General features: G+C 34.2%; 1 non-coding gene across 1 annotated transcript; it reads left to right on the top strand.

The window, feature by feature from the left end:
• Positions 1-13,439: 13,439 nt before the first annotated feature.
• LOC133030688 (small nucleolar RNA R71) lies at positions 13,440-13,546 on the top strand. Its single transcript, XR_009684236.1, has one exon. It is a non-coding gene; the product is annotated as a small nucleolar RNA R71 (small nucleolar RNA).

Below are 13,546 nucleotides of genomic sequence, written 5' to 3'. Positions count from 1 at the left end.
AAGCCTACCATGATGTCTGAATTCCGACCCATTAGTCTTTGTACTATGGTGTACAAAGTGGTGTTGAAATGCCTTGCTAACCGGATGAAGATGAGTTTGAATACTGCAATTTTGGCTAATCAAAGTGCCATTATTGGTGGTCGGATCATCCAAGACAATGCTATTTTGGGATATGAAAGCCTCCATTGTATGAGAAAAGGCAGGTTTGACAATGAAAAAAATGGCATTAAAGCTTGATATGTCAAAAGTGTACGACAAGGTGGAATGGGACTTCCTTGAAGCTATGATGTCTTGTCTGGGGTATGAAGATGACTAGATTATTAAGGTAATGAATTATGTCTGACCTGTGTCCTTTTCAATTCTTATTAATGGTTCGGTCAGAGGTTACTTTACTCCAGAAAGGGGGTTACATCAAGGAGACCCCCTATCACATTTCCTTTTTTTATTATGTTCTGAAGGGTTGTCTTGCTTGATTCATGAGGCTAAGCGGGTTGGGAGAATCCATGGGCTGCACTTTGGGACAATGGAACAAAGGTTGCCCCATCTCCTATTTGAGGATGATAGCCTCGTTTTCCTTGATGCCAATATGGAAGATGGCCTTGCTCTAAAAGAGGTGTTGGAGTGCTATGCAAAACTATCGGGTCAATGAATTAATCTTGAAAAGTCCGAGCTTTATGTTGGTTGTAAGATAAGTATGACCACGACTGAAGAGTTGGCTGAAAACCTTGGGGTTAAATTCGTTAAACATCACACTAAGTACTTGGGTATGCCTGCTTTTGTGGCGAAAAATAAAAAAGCAAGTTTTTGGTAAGATTCGAGACCGGGTGGAAGCTAAGCTTCAAGGTTGGAAGATGTGTCTTTTTTCTTAAGCGGTGAAGGAAATTCTAATTAAGTCGGTGGTTCAAGCCTTATTACGTCATGAGTTGCTTTTCGATCACGAAAGTGATTCTTCATGATATTGAAAGCATGATTGCCTGCTTTTGGTAGGGAGCTTCTTCTAAAAAAATATAAGCTTCATTGGGGTAATTGGAGGAAGATGTTGTTGGAAATATTTTACCAAGATCTTAGATTTACTAACAAGTATGTTGTTTAACATCCTAAATATGAACTTCTAAAACGATTATAAATAAACACATGTAAAGTATGAGAAACCTTACAGTGGTTGCAGTGGAATATGATGTCTCCTTCCACTCAGATCTCTAACCCTTGTATCCTTTCTGTCGCAGAGTATCACCAAGATCTGAGCCCGAATGTCATTCTCTTCAGTTTGGATTCTTAGCAATCTTCCAGACTATGATTGAGATACCACTTGATGTGTGTGGGCACTACTCTATCACTCAAGGTTTCGAAAATTGAAGAAGAAAAGTGGGAGAGAGAGAGGTTCGGCTATAGACAATAGGATGGGAGGCTCAAATTTTCTGAAGCCAAAAATTTCCGATTTTCAATCTCTTATTAAGTGTGAGCTATCACTATCTATTTATAGGTAACCACTAGGTTTAGGTTAGTAATTACTTGGCATTAAAATAATGAAAATAATAATTAGAAAAAGCCTCTCAAGTGGTCGGCCATAGTGTTAATGGGCCCTACTTGGTATTTTGTAATTTTGATAATTTTCATTTTTATTTTCTCAAAAACGCCAATTTTCCAATTCTAACCATTTAAATACCAAAACTAATTATTTAATAACTAAAATAAATTATTAAATAATATTGTCATTTAATATAATTATTAATTAGACATAATAAAGCCTTCCAATTAATAAATAAAACTTAGAATCTCTTTTCTTCACAATTTGCCTTTGCTTAGTGAAAATTCATAAACTAGACATAGTCTAATTTTAGAATTATAATTGATTAATTAAAATTAATTATTTGAGTCTTACAAGCATTATGGTCTCAACTAGAATGGGGACCATGGGCCTATATTACTGAGCTTCCAATAAGCTGAACCAAAATTTACCAAGTAGCTTCACTAACTTATTAATTCCTTGTTGCATCCACTCTTAGAACTTGGAATTGCACTCTCAGTCATATAGAACGCTCTATATGTTCCACCATATAGATACGCTATCACATTTAACCATCGTTATAATCTCAATAATCAAAGATCCTCTATATAGATGATTTACACCTAGTAGGGACAAATTTATCGTTTCACCCCTCAATGTATTTTGATCCTTAAAACACTAAGCTACCTGTAAATGATGTTTTAGTGAACTAAAATATAATCACTAAAACAAGAGCTCTTCCATTTACATCTATTTAGCCAAGCTCGAAGGAAATCGTCATTTAACTTCTAAATACCTATAGAAGCTATAGATTCCATATTTATGTTTAGCGCTCCCACTCAATCATACTATCATGTTCCCAAAATGTACGTATTACCCTGACCCAAAAGTAGGCTTGACTAACAAATCAAAAAACATGAATAGCACTCCTGAGATTGAGCCTAAGCATATCACGATTAAGATCTTTTGATCTAAGATCAACTAGTGATATTGACTTGGAAAGATACAACGGTAAGTATTATAACATCTTAACCAAGATCAATATCGGTCCAGTCCAATGTATACTCCATACATTCGAAGCTAGTATACTTTGCCAATGTTCTGGAAAGAACATAACACTTATGCAAAGTGTAAGTACACTTCATCGCTGATTATCACATCAGTGTAAATCCAATACACTGATGAAACAGGGACTTTGTCTTTCGAATCATATAATCACAATCACATTCCACTATGTTGACATCACTGTAATTGTGAATGACTATATGTTCTGGACTTAACAGATTTTGTACATATATTAAACCATAAACATGAAAACTACATGTTAACATAAATCACTTCTAATCTCTTATTGATAAAAAATCAGATTAGATTGTAATGGGTTTTATTTAGGGCATAAAATCTCAACAAACTCCCACTTGCACTAACATAAAACAAGTTGTGCATTCCAATTAATCTGTTGTCTTGATCTTCAGATCAAGTTTAGTATATTTGACTCAACCCAAATTTCTGGAACCAAGTTCATAAAACATTATGCAACATCCTTTACTATATGCATTACTCTTCAAGGGATACTGAAATCCTTACTGCTTATTAAGTACATCTGAAGAAACAGAAGACATATCTCTCACTCTTTTAAAGAATGAAATAGAGATAATACAGTGTAGAATTTTCTTTAGTTGAATAACTTTCTGGTAATTTTGAATGTACAAAGTTATATATCCTCACTGATGGAGCTTGAATTATTATAGATGGGTTTTTACACTCTTCTAGAATAACTCCTCCACCCCCAGGGTAACCACCATCTTGAATTCTTAATGAGTTGGTGTAGATATAAGGACTACTAATATATGGTTCCTTATTATCTATAGGTCACTTTCATAAATCTTTCTTGACTGTCCCTTAATGTTCCTTGTTTGGTTACATCTTAGATGGCTCCCACTCAACAGTAGATGTCTGGTTAAATTATACATAAAAGTACATTTAACCTCTTACTATTGTTTGAGGGATATCTATTTATGACATATTATCATAGTCTGAAACTGTAAGTTCCTTCTAGACTAAGTCATCAACATATCAATCTAGTATTTTAAATGAAGTATAAAATACTTGCTAGAGATTAAGTAATCAAATTGAGATACCATAAAATTTTATGAGGATTAGAAATTTTTTCCCAAGTCATTCGAATAGACTATGCAAGAATTCTACTATCTTATTCTCATAATTCTGATAAGTTATTTCTATCCATATGAATGGTTAGATTTACTTTCTTAGTAGTGTTCTTAAGTTCCTATCACAAGTGTCAACCAAATGAAGATGGGTAAAGAATTTTAAAATTCTCCCACTCAATTAAGGTAGTGTGATACATTGTCAAAGAACTTATTGGTATCAATTTTTATTACAACAGTAATACATTAAATGGAACATATAATCAAGATCAAGAATTTATTCTGATAATTATTGCTAATTCATTATATTACTTCCATGTTTAAAATATGTGTGACAAAGAGTACTGTGGTGTATTGAATATAGTCCATAGTTCAAAATGAACTACATATTTCAATAGTATAGTCCACCCCTAAGTATATATAGAGATTATGATCCACCCCTAAGGGATATAGAGATCATGGTCCATCTCTTAATGTTATAGAGATCATGTGGAGTTATGAATATAATCCAGAGTTCGAAAGATATAAAAGATCGTTGAACTGCATATTATTCTTAACTTTTTCCACCCCTATCAGATCAAAAGATCTTTCTATTAAACAAATTCTTAATAATTGTTTTAGAATTAACAATTATTCATAAACATAGAAAAGAAATTTTAAGTGTTTATGTAGTATTAACTGTTTGAAGAGTTTAAGATACTATAGAATTTGTACCAATAAAAACACATACACATACAATCATTAAAACATATAAATATAATTGGTACTAGCATACACAAGATAAAGTAAATGAAGCTCAATTCATAAATACAATTTATTTCCAAAATAGAAAACTTTAATATAAAATTCTCCAAAAATAAAGGAATTGTCTGCAACAATATGAAAAATAGGGAATAAAATTCTAAACTAATAATTGAAATCTAAGTTGTTTTTAAACTAAAACAATTAATTCAAAAATAATAAAAAAAATTCCGAGCTTCATCTTCATCTTGGACGAACTCCACCCCTTTTGTCCAACCATCCTATTCAACTCGCTAAGATAGCATCTGAGTTCAAGCAGCTGGAGCTGTAATAAGAAGAAAAACAAATAAACATGGTTAGTAGGTCCAGAATTAATAATCCAAGTGGATAATAATTCACTAAAACACATCAGTTTATAGGAAAATAAATACATTGTTTCTTTGCTAGAAATTTAGGGCATTGGGGTTTGCAGTGTCCTTTTTCATTGCAATAGAAGCATTTTCCTTTTGGTGTATCACCAGGAGTAGCAGCCTTTTTGCTATTCTTCCACTTCTTCTTGTTCTTGGGTTTGGAAGTAGAGGCAAAGTTTGCCTTAGCTTTAGTCGCCCCATTACCATTTCCAGAATTATGAGGTTTACTCCCTTTCTTCTTCGGTCCTCCAATCAAATTTTCATATGTCTGAAGGTCCTTGACTAACGTGTGAAAGTCTTGTTCCTTCTTATTCATGACATAATTTGAAGTGTAGGGCAAAAAGGCTAGAGTTAGACTATTCAAGATAAGACTCTCACTTGAGTTGTCTGATCCATTTTAGCTCCATGATTCTGAGCTTCCTGGAAATAACTTACCATCTAGAGAAGGTGATCACGCACGTTCTGATGAGGTTCCATCTGTGCATTGATAAATTTCTTTGTCGCATCAAAGCGAGACGGAATTGATCCCATTCCGAATACTTCAGTTAACTGTGTCATGATTTGTGCATCGGTGACAGTGTTTGTAAACCTTGTTTTAAGGTGTCAACCATGCTGGAAAGCATGAAGTATCGAACTTTATTGTTAGCATTCTGCCAACGCTCGTATTTCTCTTTTACAACTTTGGTTGCATTTTCACTCGGCTGTTCAGAAGACGGTTCAGTTAACACAAACAGGGCACTTTCACCTATGAGAGTAATGCTAATGTTCTCTCTCCATTTAGAAAAGTTAGATCCACTCAGCTTATTATCAGTCAACAGTGACAACATGGGCTTGGTCATTATCATATTGGATACTACAAATAACAATAAATAGAAATCTAGTAAGGTTTAACACAAAATCTCATTCAGAAATTATTAGCACATAGCAAGTAGGAATGACAAGTGAAAATACTAAAACATACAATCCTAAATAATTTCCAAGATTTTCAACAAACTGATATCAATGTCCCGTTTAGGCGAGAGTCAAAGATACCATCCATTGAATAGAGTTGTCAGCTCATCTAAAATGATAAATATTCTAGCAACCTTTTATTCGATCAAGATGAGAATCCAGCGTTGTCCCGTTTAGGCGAGAGTCAAGGCTATTCTATCTTATGAGCTTCCACCATGGTTTCATACTTTTGTAAGCCCTATTAAAATCGCCAACATTAGGGTGATCCATACTAAAATAAACACTTGCAAAAATACTTATCTTTCGAGATTCTACGGCGTTAAATTGCTAATGAACGTTCCTCCATTAGGGAGGATTACTCACTAAAACAATAACTATGTAAAACCAATAATGGAGATCGAATACCCTAATAATAATAAAGCTCATTATTTAAAATGTATTTTCTTCTAATATTTATTTTAATCTATTTATTTATTTTAAATATATATTTATTTAATTAAAATTTCCAATTTAGAATAAAATTCTAAATAAAAGTTTAATTTAATATTTATAAAATTATACTTAGATGGATATGAAAATAAAATGAATTATTTCCATCTTAGTAATAATTTTTCAATAAATATTTAGAAAAATTATTCAATTTAAGTTGTATTAATTTAAATTAATTTGCAACTCAAATTTAATTTTCTATAAATATATATTGCATTTCGAAAAATTAAAGTATATGATAATATAATTTTCGAAATGCTCTAAAATAAAATAAAATAAATCCTGAAAAATTATTCTAATTTTATGTTGGTCCAAAATTAATTTTCAACTAAAATATAATTTTTCTATTTAATTAAATATAAAGAAAAATTCAAATATTTAAGTATCATGATGAAAATCAACTTAAATATTAATTTTCTATTTAATTAAACACTACTAGAAAAATACTTCAAGCAAAAACAGATAATATCTATCTAGACTTTTCATTCACTAATTAATTCATTTTCTAATTATAATATATTTTAGTTCATTTATTTTAAATTATTGATTTAAGTTGGTCCAAAATTAATTAAAATAAATAATTAATTTTCAACTTTAATCTATTTTCAAAAAAAAATTCAAAATACGAATCAGACTCTTCCTCCATAAATAGATGACGTTTAGAAATTCTCTTAGAAGGAGAATGAACATCTAACTTATGTTTGGAAAGAATAGGAAAAGTAGGACTTAGAGGGTGGTCTTTAAAAAAAAACTTCCCCATTCACAAGCAGGGTAAGGTTAATTTATGTTTTTTTTAGGGTTTTTTTAACTACACATGAAGAAGACTTTGATCGAGTTACGATCATGGAAAACTAAAATAAAATGAAAATTTATAGGAGAAATGAAAAAAACGGTTAGGAGGAAAAAAATAAGAGGGAAATTAGATTTCATACAAAATAGAAACTAATCAAAAATCAACTACAAAGAAACTGCTCAAAACCAACCACTCGACACACAAAAGAGGCTGAAATTTTCAAAACTAAAAAAGGAAAGAAAAAAAGATGAAGAAGAAGAATTGTATATCAATGGCGGTTACAAGGGTAATATATCAAAATCTTTTAATTTAATTGTAATTAAAAAAAAAGAACTGCCACAAGGGAATACTTTTTTTTATTTAAAAAAACAAATATTAAAAAGGGTCGAATAAAAGACAAGTGTCAAAATGAAGGGTATTATAAGTTATATACTGTTTACAAAAAGACGGTACATAAATGAACAATATAAAAAGTAAGGGTAAATACCGTTATGGACCCTATGTTTTGTAAAAGTTACCAATTAGACCCTCTGTTTTGTTAAATGACAAAATGGACCATGTATTTTCCAAAATGGTAAAAATAGGACCCTGAGCTTAATTTTTGACAACTTTTTTTAATATAACCAACTTAAAAACAATTTCTAACACGAACAGATACAGAAAATGTAAACAGTTTTTTCATAATACCTTTAGATCTTGTTATACCCGAAATTCGGTTATCATCTCAGTGGAGAACACGTGTCAAGATAAAGGGAATATGGATCGATGAAATCGCTTTTTATAGAAAAACTCATTAATTGCGTAAGTAGCAGAGTATATATACAACCTGCTGACTGTAAGGTCTTATGCGAGGAAAAGATATACAAACTGTTGCTTAGCTAAATCAAAAACTTTTCCTGCTCTTCTCTCTCTTTCGGTGCTACACCGGGGCTATGGCGAAAAGGGCAAAAATGGCCGGAAAAGTGAAAGCTAAAGGGAAGAAAATAGTGTCGTCTTCATCGGATAAGGTTATCAAAATCAGATCCATGGATGCGGTGATTGGTATTCAAGAACTAGAGATTCCTGAGAATTCGGAATCAATGGAACAGTACTCGGAGGCAATGGAACAGTGCAAGGAAGGTCTGAAATTGCCTGTTAGTGAGATTCAGGATCTTTCAGAGTGGCTCACGATTTCTAATAGGGTTGCTCAGGATGTGAGTTTGGGGAAGAAGATCTCTCCTCCAATTCTCAGATCTAGTGTAACCAAGAACCTGGAAGCTAGTTTTGCACAAGCAGAGAAGGATATGGCAGATGCTGGATCTGCACGAAAGAAGAGTATTAAGATTGAGTTTGAGGACATTGCTGAAGAGGTGAACTATTGGCAGCCTTCCTTGGTTTGTTATGTGATTGGAGCGAATCCTCCAATTAACATACTTGATGGATTTGTTCCTCAAATATGGAAGGATGCGGTGGTGAAAGTAGGTCTGCTAGCAAAGGGTATCTTCATTATCAGGTTTTAGAATATGGAAATGAGAGACAAAATTATGGAGCAAGGGTATGCCTTCTTTGACAGGAAACCTATGGTAATGAAACCATGGAATTCTGTGGATGACTTTACCAAGGAGGAAGTCATGAACATGCCAACTTGGATTTAGTTGAAGGGATTAGACATCAAATACTGGGGGGGGGGGGGGGAAACGTCATTGTTCAAGATGGTTGGACAATTGGGAGAACCTCTACAAGTGGACAACATCACTAAGAACAGGGACCGTCTCCAATACCCCTGAATTTTGATTCAGGTGAGTCTTTCTCAGGAATTCCCAAATTTCTTTTTTTGATGAATTTAATCATGAGGTTGAATTGGAAGTGAAATATGAATGGATACCACTGGTTTGTTATAATTGCTCGGGTATTGGGCATGATACTCAATCATGTCGGAAGAAAGAAAGGAAGGAGGAGCCAGTGAAACAAGTTTGGATCCCTAAGGAAAAAAAAGGAGAACCAGGAGGCGCAGGTCGATGAAGAGGGATTCCAAAAAGTTGTCAAAGGGAAAAAAGTATCAGCTGAACAGGAGGCAGGGGAGACACCAGTGAATAACAGATTTGAATCCCTTGGAACTGTGTTGGATGAAATGAATAACAGGGATGAGGGGGAGAACTGTTACGAATTTTATGTTTATTACGCAAGTATACGCAATCAAGTAGTATCTCACGCAAGTGAGGTCGAACCACAGGGAATTGGATTAAGTACTACTAAACTATACTTATGATTCTATTTGGTAAAATAATAAGTTTGCAATTTAAACGTAAATAACTCAAAAAATTAAATAAAAAATCAAGATGAGAGATTAGGGAGGTGAATCCTGTTGATAAGCTACCAATGTTAATACCTAATTGCTATCCTTATCCCAATGTGAATGATAGATTATAAATCAACCTAACTCTTTTCAGATCTTTTAGGTTCTAAATATTATGTTCTCTAATTAACTTCTTAATTAAATCAACACAAAATCAGCATTAAGCAATAATCTATTCGTCACTGAGGCTATGTAAATACTTTCGTTTCACATCAAAACCTAGACTATCCAAATTTTAGCATTCTCAATTCTCACTTTTCAGATTTCGAATTGAGATCATTAAACATGTAAAAGGTGATCAAGCTTGCACATGGAATTAAACACAAATATAGATAGTATTCACACATAAGATGAAGGAATGGCAATTATTTATTAACTAGGCATAAACTTAAACAACATTCATCATCCTCCCTTATTGGGAAATTTAGTTCAACATAACTCTAAAAACATCCATGATTAATTCAGAAACAAAACTAAACATAAAGAAGAAATTAAGGGTAAAAGAAAGAAGCTAGAAGGTGATATCACTCCAGGTCTTCAAGATAGTTTCCTCTCCACTTGCATCCACTATTTAGGTCTATTTCTGCTTGCTTTGACCTTCAGTGTCGTATTCCTTATATAGGGATGAGAGGTATGCCTCCAAGTTGAGAAAAAAAAAAATCAAAATTAGGTCAAATCTGCGATTTCCGTACCTAGTCTCGACTAGCATTTAAGCTGGTCGCGACTACAGGCAAACCTCGAAAATCAGATGTTCTGCCAAATCTCGAAGTCGCGACCAGAGTCGCGACCAGGAAAAAAGGTCGCGACCTGGCTCTCTGGAGGTCGCGACTACTGACGCGTCTGGAGCTGAATTTTCTAATTTTTTTCCAGTTTGTCCCAGTTTTTCGCCATTTGACTGAATTTGAACTTTAACACCCCAGGAACCTGAAATAATGAAAATCAAGCGTAAAACTGCTCCAAAAGACACCAATAGACGAGATAATGCTAACTTTAAAGACCTGAAACATAGGCTAAATATAACCTAACAAAATCCCCCAAACTAGATTCTTACTCGCCCCCGAGTAAGGTAAAAAAAAACTAACTACGCTATCAGATAATCACTACGCTGCTGACTCATGCTCTGTTTTCTTCCTTGCATAAACTATAATTTCGATCCTACTAACTCTAACAATTAACTCAGATGCTCAATTTATAACACTATGTACAACTACAAAAATTTATTCAAATGTGAAACATTTTTATAAAAGTTTTACTCTTTCCACCAGTTCCATAGCCCGATAACTCATAAGCTTGCATGCTTACCTTTCTCCACTAATGTTGACAGTATTCTTTGGAATCATTAGGTCTTTTCAAGGCTTAGGTAGTATGGCTCAGATATTCAAGAATAGGCAAAAGACAATTTTGGCTCAAGATATCATAAGCACACAAACAGAACCCACAAGGTTTTTACTTTTCTTTTTCTAAAACCCCATACTGTTCCCAAATTTACCAAGATTGATAGAAGACATCTCTACTATTTTCCAACATCACTGAAATCATATATTTTATTTTATTTATTTATTTTTGAACACATATTTTTACTTTTTCATTGTGTTTTTTTTATATTTTTTTTTTCAGTGACATTGAATTACACAATTTTTCTCTTCTCAATCTTACAAGTTTTTCTCCCTCTCACTATTTCCTCACACTAAATGTTTCTCCTCCCCCAAACTAATCATGTAGCTTATGATATCATGGATAACATGGTGAAGAAAAATTAATAGTGTGGTTGCAAAATTTTTCAAATCAATGGGTGAAAAACATAACAGGTTTAGGCTAAAAAGGTTAACTAGGGATACACATTATTATGGTAGGCTTGAAAGGCTCAAACTATCCAACAAATGCCTAAGTCATATTCCAATTGAACTACACTATCAAAGATTTCATCTCAAAAGAATAAACATGAAAGTTCTAAGCTATCCTATCAATCTTACCACAAACCATAGTAAAACAATTAAAACAATTTTCACAAATTGAGTATTTGCAGAAAAACACAGGTTTCTAAGCATCCGAACTAATCCAAAGAGTTAACAAAATCAAGCACACAGTTATTTTACAATTTCAGATCACATCACACTAATCAGCAGTATACAACTATCGTCAAGCTTATTGCCATTCCTTAACTAAAACAAAAACTAAAACAGAAAATTAAAATGCAGAAATTAAAGTGCAGAATTTAAAATTTTTAAGTCTCTCCCCCAAAACTAAATATGACATTGTCCCCAATGTATACAATAAAATGCAGAGAGAAGAGACTTACCTGAGACCTTCTTCTCAGAAAGGGTTAGGTGGACCCTTTTCATCCAAAAGAGTCCTCGTACTAAATGAAGAAAATTGACCACCAATAGTGTTGATTTCAGAGTTTTGCAGAAGAGTAAGCTCACCTTCAGAACTACCACACATCAATCTTTTCCAACGATGCTAAATCATTCGAAGTCGCTCTTTAGGCTTTGCTTTCTTCTTATCAGCTTTGACAAAAGTACCCTTCACCATCTCAATCTTGCAACAGGTAAGAATGTCGGTTGGGGCAAAAACATTAAAACTGACCTCCTCATCTTGCACTCGCAACTTTAACTCCCCCTTTTGAACATCTATTAATGCTCGGCCCGTGGCTAAGAATGGTCTTCCCAAAATAATGGGAATAGTTGAATCTTCCTCCATATCAAGAATTAGGAAATCAGCAGGGAAGATAAACTTACCAACCTTCACCAGTACATCTTCAATTATCCCACGAGGATGAGTCAAAGAATGATCTGCCAGTTGTAAAGTCACTGTTGTAGGCTTTGCTTTTCCCAATCCTAGCCTTTTGAAGAGAGACAATGGCATTAGATTAATGCTTGCTCCTAGATCACATAGAGCTTTAGTTTCCACCGAACCCCCTATAGAGCATGGAATATTAAAACTACCCGGATCTTTAAGCTTGGGCGGTAATTTCTTTTGTAAAATGGCGCTACACTCCTCAGTTAATGCCACTGTTTCATGGTCCTCCATTTTTCTCTTCTTAGACAATATCTCCTTCATGAACTTCACATAACGGGGCACTTGTTCCAAGGCTTCAGCAAAAGGAATGTTGATGTGTAATCTTTTAAAGACCTCTAGGAATTTTGTGAACTGCTCATCCAGATTGGTCTTTCGGAGTCTCTGAGGATAAGGTATCTTCACATGATGATCAATACTGATTGGTGGAGACTGTTGTGGTGGTGCTGGGCTATCAGTAGCCTTCTCTACTATTGGTGTTAGGGTTGGCATTAGTTGAGCTTTATTCTCCTTTTCTCCATCAGTTGGTTGTGGCAATTCAGGACCATCATAATTTTTACCGCTTCTCAAGGTAATTGCTTTGCAGTTTTCTTTGGGGTTTACTTCAGTTGTGCTAAGCAAATTCCCTTGAGGACGGGTTGTTACCTGAGTTTCTAGTTGGCCCATCTGAGTCTGCAGGTCTTTGATTGAAGATCTAGTTTCAGTCATGAATTGTAGCAGTAAATCTGTTTGCAAACTAGAATTTCCACCAGAGGCTTGTTGCTGATTAAACTGTTGGTTCTGTGTCTGGTTCTGATTTCGTTGCTGATAGAACCCACTGTTTCTTCGGTTACCACCCTGGTTGAACCCATAATTGTTGCTGTTATTCTGCGAAAAATTTCCAATGGCTTTTGCTTCATCCATTGGCAAATCATCCACATCTGCTTGACACTCTGAAAAGTGATGATTTCCTCCACATATCTCACAAACAACTTGGGCTTGTTTAGCTTGCCCTGCAATTAGCTTTGTCAATGCCTCAACCTGAGCTGTCAACTTTGTGATGGCATCAACCTCTAACACACCAGCTACCTTCTTAGTTTTACTCCTTTCAGTTGGCCACTGCTGATTGTTTAGAGCCATCTCCTCCAATAGATCATAAGCCTCATTAGCACTCTTTCTCATAAAGGCTCCACCAGCTGCTGCATCTATTAGAGTTCTCGTGTTTCCAACCAACCCGTTGTAGAAATTTTGGACCAGCATCCACTTCTCTATACCATGATGAGGGCACTTTCTGATCAGATCTTTAAACCTCTCCCAAGACTCATGGAGAGATTCATTATCTTGTTGGCAGAAGTTGTTGATTTCTCCTCTCTGCTT

This window comes from Cannabis sativa, chromosome 8 (genome assembly GCF_029168945.1).
Source record: "Cannabis sativa cultivar Pink pepper isolate KNU-18-1 chromosome 8, ASM2916894v1, whole genome shotgun sequence".
NCBI classification, from domain to species: domain Eukaryota; kingdom Viridiplantae; phylum Streptophyta; class Magnoliopsida; order Rosales; family Cannabaceae; genus Cannabis; species Cannabis sativa.
The sequence above is the reverse complement of the archived record's forward strand: the minus strand, read 5'-3'. Positions and strand labels throughout refer to the sequence as shown.